Source organism: Schistocerca gregaria, chromosome 3 (genome assembly GCF_023897955.1).
Source record: "Schistocerca gregaria isolate iqSchGreg1 chromosome 3, iqSchGreg1.2, whole genome shotgun sequence".
Lineage (NCBI taxonomy): Eukaryota > Metazoa > Arthropoda > Insecta > Orthoptera > Acrididae > Schistocerca > Schistocerca gregaria.
Genome location: NC_064922.1, coordinates 875,719,368 through 875,734,957, shown reverse-complemented (window position 1 = coordinate 875,734,957; position 15,590 = coordinate 875,719,368). Strand labels below are relative to the sequence as shown.

The window sequence follows — 15,590 nt, the reverse complement described above, 5'->3', positions numbered from 1 at the left end:
AAGAACATCATCGAAGAACGTCCTATGTGAGCATACTCAAATAAACGGGATCCATGTTACTGAACTAATAAGCCGCAATGTTAAGTGGGCTAATGAGCATCTGTAGCAACATTAATTGTACTATTTCTGTAATAATTAGAAATTAAACAACTCTGCGTAATTCACGCGATTGTATAAGAGAGTCCTTAATAGAAAGTAAATAGATGTTTTAAGATCTTCATCTATGGTGGAGGAAAGTACAGAGGTGACAGCTTGTCAGTCATTTCCTTCAGTGGTATTTATTGGTATTAGTATTACGCCTTAGCGATTTTGAGCTAGCTAGCTTCACTTTCAGATGCTTTTGCAAGAGGCGTAAATCAACTGAGATCTGCAGCTGGGTTGGCTCATACAAGCCCGATCTGCACATATCAACTTCCCTTGAAAAACTATATAAATTCAAAAATCTTTCTGGCATATTAGAAAAAATCTCTCTGTCATATTACCCAGCATAGACCGAATTTATGGGGATCGACTAGCAGTTCTGCATCTTTTTTTTCAAGAAAAAGTGTTACATGTAGTTCTGAAGTATATCTATACCATGGGTGTATATGAGACAATATAGGTCGCATCTCGATTGATTCATGCATCTGTTTCTCCTAGTAGCCCATAAGTACATAGGATATTTGTTTATACAATATGATAGTGTTCATGTGATGTGTTACGACTGTGAAAGGATCCTGTGACCACTGGAGACAGTGTCACAACTTCCTCCAAAGAAATCGTAACACAACACAAACACACAAATGCCATATTAACTGATGTATATCCACCTGATGATGGAGGTTTAAACCTTCGAAACGCGTTGTGGAAACAAATAAACAGTGACTGGTAACAGTAAACTTATTGTTTCATTTAATGACAGTCTACCTACATCAATACTTTTTCTGTTGAATCTCATAGAGCGTTATGATTGAAAAAAATGCAGTTCATACTTTTAATTGTAGAAATAAGTTATAATGGTACATTATTAATCAAATTTGTAATTATTCACTGTATAGTTCGAGTTTTTTTATAAAAATTCAAATTGCATGTGGTTGATGTTTGTAAGACTGACAGCTAAAAAGGTTTTCTCTCCGATATCTTGTGTACAATATATGCACTGTAAAAGAGATTTAAAAGGACAAATAAATAAATAAACACTGCCAATATAAGCCGTGTAAATGGCTTGGAGTCTTTATTACCCAGTGGACTCAGTGAAACAAGAAATCATAGTGGCAGGAGGGCTAACTAAAACTCCTAAAAATGACGCTATCTATCTTAGAAATCCATAGAGTATAGCAGCTAACACCGATAAACACTATTGAAGGAAGGAAAAAAACTTTCATCAATAGATCTATTAGATTACTGCATTTTCTTAATTCTCTCAAGCCAAGCTTCTCCACAAGTTATTAGTTCAAGATTAACGTTGAAGCCAATCTGTGGTCTTATGCAGAGGAAAAGAAATACTTCAGTTATGCAGTCACCTGCTGTAAGTTCCCAACAGGCGTTTAGATGATAGGACATTTACATCTTAGTGTGATTGTAGGCTTTTTCAGAGAATTTTAATGACATTTACATCTTAGTGTGAATGTAGGCTTTTTCAGAGAATATTAATGATAAATTCTTCTCGTGCTATCAGGTGAATAAACTTGTCGATAAGAATTTATTAGTTTATACATCTTGTATGCAACGTTTCAGGTACTTCAAAGTCTCGGGCGTGTTGGAGTAGCTGAAGTAAGAGTTTAAATAAGTACAAGTAGCAAACGCCATGGTCGATGTCGGTGAAATTACGCCCTAGCGAGTAACTGAGTGTAGAGTTCTCTGTAGGTTCGGACGCGCGCGTGAGGTGGCAGCCCTGCTGGCAGTTGGCAGAGCGGGACTTACCAGCCGTAGCTGAGCGCACCCACGTGCCCGCAGCACAGCTTACGCAATAATGCTGACAACGGCAACACGCTATCGAACTCTCTATAGCCACCAGTGCAGCAATCACGCAGCGCGTTCCGTCCGCTGTTTTAATCGATGACCTTCGGAAAGCTCTTTCCTGCACTTGCGCTCTCGCTTTCACCGTCAAACGCTGCAGCACCAACGGCAGCCAATCCCCTCAAGACGAATAATCGTCACTTTACCAGGGGAATCCCAGCACGGGAGCCCCATCTTCTCTCCAGTCCGTCGGCTCCCCATTTTGACCTTGCTGTTACCGTGAAACGCCAATACGTCATTTGCGTGTTGCGCCACTTCTATCGTTTTTGCTGTAGACCAGAGTTGCTCGAAAGAGTTTTTCGTCGGCGATAACTTTCATACAGGCGCACTTGTTTGCACCCTCACTTACTGTTATACATGTAAGAGCATCTTTGCTGAAACAATGATCGGATAAATATTCATGTATAGAACAGTGCTTAATTTCTGAACTTTTAGGTGCCGGAACGAGCCCCCTTCTACCACTCCCCCTCTCCCCCTCCCCTCGCCGGCCACAGAGAGAGACTTGTGACAAGACTCACATGTTTTTAGAAACTACTGTTCTGAAATTCAGGCTTTTATACCATAATATCTTACAATCAAAAACATAGCACCACAAGGTTCCAATATGAACAACAGCTACCACCGCTTGCCGCCGTATCAGTGTCACTTTGCTCCATCTTCTGCTTCATACGTGTTCGCACAAGTCGGTAGTCTTCGTGACTATGACATCATGTTTTTAAATGCTGCCAGCCGCAACGTTCGAACAGTTGCTTTGTAGCTGCTCTAAGAACGTGTTTTCAGTATTAATCAACAAGGCATTGAGCGGTTAATGACGATGGATATATTCCTGCTCCATCTGTGTCTCGTACAATTCCGATTTATCACGTCTTCACGAAACGTTAATTGCGTGTGCATTTTGTACCATAACATCATTTTGGCGACCCACTGTCACGTTCACTTGTGCTGGCGCAGCGGCAAATTATAGTTACGTTGTGATTTAATACACGTGTACTATTTCAAATCTCCGGTGCTGAACTGTTAAAGGAAAAAAAAGGAAGGACTCTGGGAGGTTCCGGAACGGGTTCCGGCCGAAATGAAGCCCTGGTGTAGAACCGTAGCGAGGTGATCCTGCGCCCCTGTCAAAACTGCCAAATCTCCGCCCACTACACTTTTCCCCGAAAAACTACATTTGCGTAATTTCTTCTACATAGATACGCAAATTTTATAATTTTCTGTGTAGGTTCAACAGCACTATTTCTCACGTATTACAACCCCTTAACTCACTATGTGTGTTCTTTCACACAGCGCGACAATTTTCGAACTCTCTCTCCGAGATAAATTCTGGCGGAGTGCTTCTGCACTCCACGCAACCTCCTTAAATCGCCACTAATGTTTTATTGTTGGTTGCATTATCGCCTTCTTGGTTTGTTGCTGCCACTTGTGTCACGTTTTGGGGTCCCCTGCACCGCGTCTAATGAGCTACGTAGCTGTTTTCTCAGTAGAGCACAACATGTGTTCGCAGCAATGTGTTAATTTTAACAATCCTAAGTTTGATATAGTGGCAGGTGATTAGAGGAGCGTGTCAGTGATATGGACGAAAAAGACGACGGTTTTGCAATACCCAGTGATCAAAACTCTGCTGGTGAACGAGAGTACCATTAAGAGGAAGAACTTACGGACAAATGTGGGACACATTTCTCCTTCTCCAATAAAATGCGTGAAGTGTTAGTTAACATCAAATGTGTTCTGAAAATGCAGACTTTCTTTTTGTCCTATCGAGTGCAGTTTTTGTGTGCAAATTGAAAACCCGGAATTAAGATTAATGTGAAAAATTACCTGATAGAAAGATACTTCAATTTTTCGTAACGTAAAATGCAGGTCTGTAACAATTCGTTTAAATATACTATTCAAAAAGCCGCACCAAAGTATGTGGTTTTCCTGATAAGAAGTAATATACTTCAGGCTTTATTTAGTGCAATAAAAACAACGAGGAGTATTTAAACGGCGCTGCAATAATTATAAAAATAAATGTTATACAACTTAAATGAAAAATTTCAAATCATTTATTCCCTAACTCTGAGTTTAAACATGGGAGGATTCCAGAGACCACACCACGTAGTATACGTTAGGAAAAGAGTCACCTTTCTGTACAAATTGTAAACAGCCTTTCGCTCCCTGTATTTTACCCCTGCCACATTTAGAATTAATACTAATATTGATTTAAAAAGTATACGACAGTGGTGAAATAAAATGCATTTAGTATGTGAGAGTACCAGTTTCATTATATATTAAAAATTGAGGCAATTTTTCCAGGAATAAGTGAGGGACGCTGTGCCCTTGTGTACAGTTCACGTGACAATTCCAGAGGTGTACACTACACCCGCTTCGGGCGTCGAACAAAGCGAAGAGCAGTTCGCGACAATTCCAAGATGTGGTTCTCTCCCAGCTTCACGTAGCAATTGCTGATTAAAAAATCCAAACTGCATTCAACTGAAAATGCAATAGTTACACACATAAGCACTCGATAAAAGAAACAAATGTCTCCAGAACACAATGTCAGCTATGTTCTCAATCCTGCTATTCTGTTCACTTTTACTATAAAAATGTACTGTCGGGTCAATATGACTCGAAATAATAAAATGCTGAAAAATTTCTACTCACACGTATTTTTGGTACAGTTATAAACCACCGACATTGTTGTTATGTTACAGTATGTTGCTAATGATCCTGGCGATGAAAATAATAATAGTAATAATAATAATACACAGAACTTCACTAAAATTTTTATTATTTTAATATTCATGTCGGGTATATTGGGAACAACAGACATTCCCACCATAAAGTCCTTTTCAACAACCAAATGTCCGTCTGACCATATCACTTTCTTTCCTTCTTACTCACTGCAGTTTGGACACAATTAGGTAACGTGTTTTGCTACATGTTTATTACACTTTCCATTCAACATTTTTTTTATTGTCATAACTTAAAGGACGGAACTTTCATCGAGCACATTTAGTATTGTTTCTTGCTGTTACTGATTTAGCCACGCCTGCCAGTCCTTCAGGGTCTTGGATGCTCCTTACCATTCTCAAAGAATCTTCTGTTTTTGGATAATGCTCCCTTGATGCAATGTGTTGTGCAACCTGTTGTATGGGTACATAGGGAAAAGCCCCGACAAGTTACGATAAAAGTTATTACTAATACCAATAAAAACTAGCGCGGCCACTGTAAGCGTCGGCAAAGATGTATTATGCTACGCCGGAAGGCGAATGACAAATGATGGATACTCCATTCAATTTTTTTTTGTCAATTTATTAGGTAGATTCTGTCTTTAGTTCTCGTGAGGAGAAGACGTATTTTTGTGAGAAGTGTGTCGTGTACGTTGTGTTGTCTGAATAATAATTTTTACGGAAGTATGAAGTGTGAGAGTTCCTTTTTAGTGCAAAACGACGAAAGTTCTCTCTTCTTCCTCGCATTATGCTAATGTCATGTCACTGTAGCTACCTGCATCTGAAGAGGAAGTCCGAATAAAATCAGTATTGCACTCACGGTCAAAAAATGGCGGAAGAAGAAACATATAATCAAATTGCGTAAATTTCAACAGCATAGAGAATACAGGAATCGATGTAAGTTAAAAGTGAAAGACAATTCATTCGCTGCTATATATATATATATATATATATATATATATATATATATATATGTGTGTGTGTGTGTGTGTGTGTGTGTGTGTGTGTGTATGTGTGTATGTATGCACACAGTGACTTTCCAAGATCCTCCAAAAATACAATCATTTTTGGCTTCTTATCAGAACTGTCACTTATTTCCTCATCATGGTGGACCATTGTAGTATCATTTCTGAAGTAAAACGAAGAGGTGTGGACCTCCCTGTTGGTCGTATTTTGTTTAAGCTCTGGCTTATTTTTACGTATAGTTTCTAACATTGTCAGTTTCATTTTCAGGAGCAGCTGTCCAAACCTGTATGACGTGAAAAAATTGTCACATTCTGACCTCGCAAATCAGAGGTAAGACCAGCAACTACTCTCATTCCCTGCATAAATTTGGGCTTTCAGTACATATGAGCATTTGCTGTCCATATCTTAATTCTCGGTTTACTTGGTATGTATTGCTGGAACGGACAACGGTGTCTAAATGCTACCAGTTGCTCGTCGACGGTCACATTTTCCCCTGGCTTATGCAGTTTAGGAAGGATTCCTAACCACTTCTCTCAGATCCTGTGAATTGCGGCGAGTTTATCAGTACGTCGTCTTTCCTCTGTATTATTTCTTATCTAATAGCAAGAAGCGCGATATTTTACAGAATGTTACTATGGACATGGTTACTCGAAATATGTTCCGCCTAGTACCATTATCCCACAAACTATTTGCAGATTGCCCATAGATTCCCGCAAGGAACATGAGTCCTCGGTATATGTGAAAAAGAGAATCATCAGGCCATTGTTTACCATAAACATGTTGCCCCTCAATATATGACATCTGTATTATGTCCGCAGCTCGTGGTCGTGCGGTAGCGTTCTCGCTTCCCGCGCCCGGATTCCCGGGTTCGATTCCGGGCGGGGTTAGGGATTTTCTCTGCCTCTTGATGACTGGGTGTTGTGTGATGTCCGTAGGTTAGTTAGGTTTAAGTAGTTCTAAATTCTAGGGGACTGATGACCATAGATATCAAGTGCTCAGAGCCATCTCTATTATTTCATTCTGCTGTAGAAAATGATGCTTCAAATGAACTCTTTTCATAACTTATTCTGCCTGCGTGCCCCTGATGACTTTCTAAGTAGGTAAGCGGCCGTGTTGTGCTGATGGTTGTAACTTCCGTTCTACGTTTCGTTTTTAGAAACAGAAGACTGTACACTACTTTGAATAGGCTGTTGACTGTCTTCGGTGTCATTAGAACGCTCGCTTTCAGATGCATTACTGACATGATCTTAGAACCCGGCAAGGAATACTTCGTCTGTTGAGCTATTTACTAATTACTACTACTCAGCGACAGTCAGTGATGTTATCGCCATGATGTCACAGTTTCACACTGATCGCAAACGATAGAGAACACAAACTGAGCTGAAACAATGGCTAATACGAACAGTTGACAAGTCATAATGGCAAGTCCATTGTTATAAAACCATTGCCTTATTGAATGTTGGGTGTAAGTATGAACAATGAAAGTCATTACTACTATAAAATATGAGACAACCAGTAAGTATCTGACTTTAGAGTAATCTTATTAATGTCAGGTCACATTGACCCGAACATTATGTATGTAACTTTTACGGCTTATAACCAGATGGCTTACAAGATTTTCAAACTTTTTTAACCACATAATGCCCTTGCATTTTCAGACAGTCACCCAATTTCATAAAGTTATTTATATAAATAATAAGAAACGAAATTTATTACCATCTCGGGTAATATAGACGCGAACAGAACAACAGGGTCAATCATATTGATAACTTTAATTGCATTTTGTAGTTTGGATTCCGTAGAAACACTGCAACATGTGAGGCAATACTGACACTACGACTTATCTTAGAAGAAAGATTAAGGAAAGGCAAACCTACGTTTCTAGCATTCGTAGACTTAGAGAAAGCTTTTGACAATGTTGACTGGAATACTCTCTTTCAAATTCTGAAGGTGGCAGGGGTAAAATACAGGGAGCGAAAGGCTATTTACAATTTGTGCAGAAACCAGATGGCAGTTAAAAGAGTCGAGGGACATGAAAGGGAAGCAGTGGTTGGGAAGGGAGTGAGACAGGGTTGTAGTCTCTCCCCGATGTTATTCAATCTGTATATTGAGCAAGCAGTAAAGGAAACAAAAGAAAAATTTGGAGTAGGTATTAAAATTCATGGAGAAGAAATAAAAACTTCGAAGTTCGCCGATGACATCGTAATTCTGTCAGAGACAGCAAAGGACTTGGAAGAGCAGCTGAATGGAATGGATAGTGTCTTGATAAGAGGATATAAGATGAACATCAACAAAAGCAAAACGAGGATAATGTAATGTAGTCAAATTAAATCGGGTGCTGCTGAGGGAATTAGATTAGGAAACGAGACACTTAAAGTAGTAAGGGAGTTTTGCTATTTGGGGAGCAAAATAACTGATGATGGTGAAGTAGAGAGGATATAAAATCTAGACTGGCAGTAGCAAGGAAAGCGTTTCTGAAGAAGAGAAATTTGTTAACATCGAGTATAGATTTAAGTGTCAGGAAATCATTTCTGAAAGTATTTGTATGGAGTGTAGCCATGTATGGAAGTGAAACATGGACAATAAATAGTTTGGACAAGAAGAGAATAGAAGCTTTCGAAATGTGGTGCTACAGAAGAATGCTGAAGATTAGATGGGTAGATCACATAACTAATGAGGAAGTATTGAATAGGATTGGGGAGAAGAGGAGCTTGTGGCACAACTTGACCGGAAGAAGGGATCGGTTAGTAGGACATGTTCTGAGGCATCAAGGAATTACCAATTTAGCATTGGAGGGCAGCGTAGAGGGAAAAAATCGTAGAGGGAGACCAAGAGATGACTACACTAAGCAGAATCAGAAGGATGTGGGTTGCAGTGGGTACTGGGAGATGAAGAGGCTTGCACAGGATAGAGTAGCATGGAGAGCTGCATCAAACCAGTCTCAGGACTGAAGACCACAACAACAACAAGGAAAACATGTCGCAAAAAGAAAAACCGGTAAAGAATGTACAGGTCAGTAAAATACTTTCATGACTGCATCAAAATATTTTATGTTATTAGTGTACATTGTATCTGAAAATAGGAGACAGCTTTTTTCTAGGGTCCGTGACAAGTGTTTCGAAAAGCTCACAGAAAATGACTGCATTGATACTCTGCTGCCCCTCCGACAATTTAACACAAAAATGAACAGGAAGCATTACTTGATTGGCTTTCTTGTTGTAAGACCAACATATAGAAAAAGGACGGGTACAGGACATGAGTATATTAGGAAATGGTCACTGATGTCTTCCTATGATTTTTTTGTGCCAGTAAACAGTGAACGTTGTAAAGCATGTCGTGCAATTTTCATTTCTGTTTGGTAGAACTGTGGAAAGAGTAAGGAGACTTCACTTATTAATGCTTCAGAAGAAGAGTCCACAAGATATGCTGGGAACTGGTATTAAGAAACGCGCTACAGTGCCTGTACGTGTAAAAATCATTCATGATAACGTAGTGTCATTTCCTGCACAAGAGTCACGGTACTCTTCACGTGGATTTAAATATGTGGACTCCAGTCTCAGAATTTAGGTCATGTACAAAACACCCCAATTCTGGCATTACATACAAGTGCTATCCGAAATATTCAAGGAAACTTTTCAGGCTGTCATTCAGTCCTCGTCTAGTTGACACGTGCATTAAATGCAAAGAACTCAAAATGAGAAGTCCTGTGTTGAATGATACTGCTAAGAGTAGCTGCTGCTGAGCTTGTTGTAAACGTCGAGCTGATAAGTGCTTCAAAAACATGAAAATCACCGTGGGAGAATGTAAATACGGTGATTCACTTCTTGGTATTTGTTTTGACGTCATGCAAACCCCGCCACTGCCAAATCGGCTCATACATGACGTATTTTATTTTCGACAGCTATGGGTAAATGTAATTTGTATTCGTAACCTGAAGAATAATGAGTCTGTAATGCATGTATGCCATAAAGGCATTGCGAGGAAAGGAGAAAATGAAGTGTGCTCCTTCCTGTCTGATTATATGAAAGAATGTGTGCCGGCCATAGTGGTCGAGCGGTTCTAGGCGCTACAGTCTGGAGCTGCGCGACCGTTACGGTCGCAGGTTCGAATCCTGTCTCGGACATGGATGTGTGTGATGTCCTTAGGTTAGTTAGGCTTAAGTTCTAGGGGACTGGTGCCTGAGCTGTTAAGTCCCATAGTGCTCAGAGCCATTTGAACCATTTTAGCCAAAGAATGTGTACCGTAATATGTCAAAGAGCTGTGTTCGTTTTCCGACGATTTCGTTGGCCAGAAAGAGATTCACTCTATGATTCGAATGTGTGTATCTTTGGTGGACACTAAACGTTCTTATAAAGTGGAACGATTTTTTCCTGTTCGTGCACATTCTGTGGCGAAACAAGGGCTGTATCAATGTGAGAGATACATAGGCGAGCGGGTGTGCCGGTACTTTCCCCAGTTCACTACTACTAAAGCCCCGTCACGTGGGACGGCGTTTCCGCGCATTGAGGCACAAAGTCCACTTTGCCGAACTGCATTGCCGCGGATAACAGTAAGGCTCGTTTGCTTACGGTGCATTGTATTATACGTTCAAATCTATGAGAGGAATAATAAATATTGAAACCAAGTTCGATCTATCGTCATGAGAGAAATAATTCGCGTCATTAATTCACGTCCACTGCTCCACAGATTTACTCTGTGTGACGTCGGGAGGTGAGAACAGCTGACACAGCTTCGTGAACACGCGGAGTACATTTTTTCTCAAAACAACATTGAAACTGCTTGCAATAATTACCATTTATTGCGATTTGAACTACATAATAAGCAACAATTTAATATACAGTAGAACCCCTCTAATCCGACCTTGGATGGTCCGTCACTCCCGTTAGTCCGACCATGCTCAGACTTGCGAGCCTGTGTCGACTTGTCACTGACTGGGCGCCTGTAGGGGCATTGTTGCAGTGTGCGTATTGCTATACTGTACGTTAATGTGCAGTTTTATCCATTGTTGGGATTAAAAACGTCGTTGTTTGCTTTATTCCATGTTCTCTGCCGTACTTATTACTGTAGATTCATTGTGTGTACAGTTGTCTGTTTTTCAACATGTCTGGATTCAAATGTAAACATGTAACTCTTTCACTAAATGAAAAATTAGCAGTGCTACACAGACTTGACGAAGGAGTATCGCTTCAAAAAATTGCAAAGGAGCTGAATGTACGTGTTACGTCAATAAAGGTTTGGGGGAAGAATCGGAAAGGCATTGAATCGTATACAGTTACGATTGATGGTGAAAACACTCTGAAGAATTGCAAAACATTAAAAAAGCATAAACTTGAACTGTTTGATAACGCGTTATGGATGTGGTTTTGTCAAGAAAGACGGATAGGAGCTCCAATATCCGGGCCAATTCTCAAAGAAAAAGCGGTAGTTTTGCACAAAAAAGTAGAAACCAAAAGTAAATTTTCCGCCAGTGCAGGCTGGATTGATCGTTGGAAAACTGAGTGTCCGATTTGTTTCTATTTCCGATGAAAAACTATCAGCAGATGCCACAACTGCTAAGGAGTTTTCTGTTAACTTTCCAGAAATTGTAGAAGAAAATGAACTGTTACCTCACCAAGTGTACAACATCGACGAGACAGGGCTGAACTTTAAAATGTTGCCAACAAAAACGCTCGCAGCTTCAAATGAATCCGTGGTAGGAACGAAACTTGTAAATGATAGAAGAACAGTTATTCCTTGTAGCAACACAGATGGTACCCACAAGCTCCCCTTGTTCGTCAATGGCAAATCTAAGAAGCCAAGGGTATTCAGAAATATAAACTCATCTTCCTTACCGGTTTATTACCGCAATCAAAAGTCTGCTTGCATGGACTGCAACCTTTTTAAATCCTGGTTTTTCGTCGAGTTTGTGCCATCGGTCGAAAAAGACTTGAAGCAAAAAATCTGCCTGTTCGTGCTCTTGTGCTGTTGGATAACACACAATCACATCCACAAGGGGACATAAAAGCTCTCTTTCTGCCTCCTAATGCGACCTCACTCATCCAACCAATGGATCAGGGCGTTATAGAATGGTTAAAAGACGATATCGCAGTAAGTATCTCAGCTCAATCTTGGAAAGATCTGAATGTGGTCAGCCGGCCGAGGTGGCCGAGCGGTTCTAGGCGCAACCGTCTGGAACCGGTCGCAGGTTCGAATCCTGCCTAGGGCATGTATGTGTGTGATGTCCTTAGGTTGGTTAGGTTTAATTAGTTCTATATTCTAGGGGACTGATGACCTTAGAAATTAAGTCCCATAGTGCTCAGAGCCATTTCAACCATTTGAATGAGGTCATAACTTATTTGAGGCAATGAAATCCCTGAACATCAAAGACGCTATCTACACAATCGCTGCAGCATGGGATGAACTGAAACCTGACACACTGCGGAAATGGTGGCGTAAGCCTTGGCCACAAGTTAGTGACTGAAAATGAGCATACCGAAGATGAGCAAACTAACGATGCACTGGAAATCGTTAAAGATCTACAAATTCTGGACCCGAACGTCTCTTCCAATGAAGTTGAAGAGTGGATCATCGAATGTGACAAAGACGGCGACACTTTTGAAGAGCTCAATGACGACCAGATTGTTGCCGCTGTTATCCAGGAAACTGTGAAACGGACTCGGACGGCGAAGACGAACCCCCCACCCGGATTTCACACAACGATACAAAAAACGCTTTTGACATCGCTCTTCAATACATCGAGCACAATCCAACTTCAACCCAAACGGACGTTTGCTGGATAAAAAAATGGAGGAACACTGCAGATAAATTTAGAATAACATCTGCTAAACAAAAATGTACCACAGACTTCATTTCCAAGCAATTTGTTTCCGTTTTTACTGTAAAAGCAATGCTTACAGTATACCTATTTCTTAGTTTATACATACAGTAGTTTATTTCTTTGTAAAAAAATTCTTTTTATACACAGTGCAATAAGCATTTTTTTGTTTTGTTTAGAGTGTATATCATTTATACGTTATTAAGTAGAGTACAGGACTGTAACTTGTTTGTCGTTTTTCCTTTTAAAACCAATACATATTATAATGTGTGTAGACGTTTTTTATTTAAGATAATGTTTAACACTGTGTAAAAAACATCTTTTTATATTACTGTAGCCGTCTTTTAGTTCTCAAATCGTTTAACTTTTTGTACTAATGTCTTTTTATATTTTTGCAATATATGTTAGATTTTTCGGATAATCCGACCGTTTTTTTTTTGTTCCGACCATGGTCCCGGTCACGAATGTGACGGATTAGAGGGGTTCTACTGTACAACAAAATTAACTTCAAGCACAAAGCCGGCCGGAGTGGCCGAGCGGTTCTGGGTGCTACAGTCTGGAAGCGCGCGACCGCTACGGTCGCAGGTTCGAATCCTGCCTCGGGCATGGGTGTGTGTGATGTCCTTAGGTTAGTTAGGTTTAAGTAGTTCTAAGTTCTAGGGGACTGATGACCTCAGACGTTAAGTCCCATAGGGCTCAGAGCCATTTGAACCATTTTTTTTTTCAAGCACAAACCGAAATAATTATATTTGCTTGACAACTGCTTCTGCTCAATAGAATTTTTAAAAATGTGTAAGAGGTGTGTGTGTGTGTGTGTGTGTGTGTGTGTGTGTGTGTGTGTGTGTGTGACGATAGTTAAGTGTAATCGCTGCGTGTAAACAAGAATTAGTAGGAGAAAAGACTAATGTAAAAGACTATCGTACAAATGGTCAGTAAGTTATCATATTTTTCGTTGTTAATGGGGAGAAGCTTAACTTCTCCTTAGGCAATATGTTGAACATTATAGTCGCATAATTAGAAGGATACAAAGTCCTAATCAAAAAGGCTAGGAAGTTCTCATTATTACGTATGCAACTGAAGTTGTTGACAAACACTTTTTTTAAACCACAAGTCTTAAACTAAGAAATATTATTACTTTGTTCCAAAGTCTAAATCGTAATACTATCGTCACTTCTATGTAAGTCTGTTTCCAAATAATCTGATTTTAAATTTACGATGATAGGTTCTTTCTGGAGCTTTTCAGCATGCTACACAGTCTGTGCCCACGCTACAGGTGGGATGTTGTCTGTTGCATCATTGTCTATTGTCTCATGCACAGGCGATTGACTGTATGTTATCTTGAATGTTTGGTTTTATCTCTTCAACATAAACTTAAAACCCTTTGCCCAAATTAATTCCATGGGATTACAATGACAGTGACACGTGGGTAAATGCAAAACTGTGTGATCCTATTCACGTGCAAGGAAGTCATGTTTGTGCGTTGTGTCAGGTGGCATGTACAGTATAAATTAACGATATGCAGGAGATCGGCACGAGTCTGACGTGAGTTATACGGTACTTAATATTTTTATTTTTGAGCCAGGGAAAAATATCCGCTTTTCTGGTGTTTGTACTTGATTTTTTCTGTATGAGAGCTCAGTTACAATTGGCAATGACTGGCTTCGAAGCACGGTACGGCAAGAATTGTGAATCACGTCTCGAAACTGACAGCGTTCATTGCCGAATGGTAATCACTGCTGTTTTTCTTGCACGTAAACACAAGTTTATTTTCAGAAAGAAAACCAGGAAGAGTCAGCATGAAGAATAATTATCCGAGAACCTATCGCTATGAGAACTTTAAAACCGCCAGTGCCATCATTCGATTTCCAGCATATCTTCTTGAAATTATTCTTTAACCCATGTTTCGTCAAGGTAATACACTGTTGAACTTCCTCCTTCTCTTGTATCGTGAATCTTAATATGGGTCATAGTTCATGCTGCACCTAGGTCACTTCTTTGAACCAAAAACTCTTTTCTTAACATATATGGAACCAACGTCTTTTAAAATTCTTTACCTTGTCGAAGCGCTTACTATTGAAGCCTGCATAACTGTAACACGTTTTAGTTATGTCGGGCATTCATCATTCACATGGAGGACTTTAAAACATCGTTGTTGAAACTGTCCATTTGTGTAAAAAGGCTCCTTGCGATTCCGATCCTTTCCAGGCGATACGAAACCAACTGTTTCTACGGTTCCTACAGCTCTGACACTTTCCTCTACAATTCTCTTTACAGTTCTCTTGGCCGACACCACATGGTTCTGGAGTCTGTTCTTGCTCTTCCCAATGTCAACAGTAGGAGACCTGCTTTTAAATTCACATTTGAAAAAGTTATAAATGCGGTAAATAATCGGTCTCGCCTCCTTGTGAAGCACTTCACGTTTATTGCTGTCACCTGACTTTTTTTTAATCGCACTTAAACATTTACAAGGTACACTTTCAACGCTATACTGCTGAATGAAAAAAGAGGAAACAAAAAAATTGATAGCTGAATGAATAATTCGGTTGTCGCAAATTGCAGCAACAGTGCAGCATGTAACTCCCTGCTAGCCGCTCGGAAAGAGAATGAATATTATTGGCTTCCAGTGGTTAGTGGACGGGGACGCGCGCAGAACGGCTGAAAATTTGTCGCCTACTTTCATGACGCGAACAATAGCACCACGTCTTCAAAACGCGCCTATTCGTAGCATAAAAAGGACTGCACCATAATCTAAGGGTGGATTTAAAAATTAAAATAACTTTTCCAAACTTTTTCAGGGTTTGCTTCAGTTTATCTACTTTAAAACTGTGAAATCTTAGAGTGACCAGATCAATAAGTTTTGCTATAAGTATATTATGTTAAGAACGAGATAAATAGTGCTAAATAATGAAGATAGAAAGTTAATTTTTTTTGCAATGTGCAAATGTATGTAACAATCAAAAGTTAAAAGTCTCAACTTGATCAGTGCAATATTTTGGTCAAATTCGGCGTTTTTATGAAAAATTGGAAGCCCTAAATATTAGATTTAGAAAGATGAAAATGCGTATGTAGCCTCACTTTGCTATAAAAACATTAACTATGTGACT

General features: G+C 39.7%; 1 long non-coding RNA gene across 2 annotated transcripts in view; it reads left to right on the top strand.

Annotated features, from left to right (window-relative positions):
- Positions 1–15,590, top strand: part of LOC126354964 (uncharacterized) — a 110,970-nt gene that overhangs the window by 94,472 nt on the left and 908 nt on the right. For both annotated transcript variants that reach the window (XR_007565422.1, XR_007565421.1), the window contains one exon: positions 5,940–6,002. This is a non-coding gene — a long non-coding RNA (uncharacterized LOC126354964). The remainder of the gene's footprint in view (positions 1–5,939; positions 6,003–15,590) is intronic.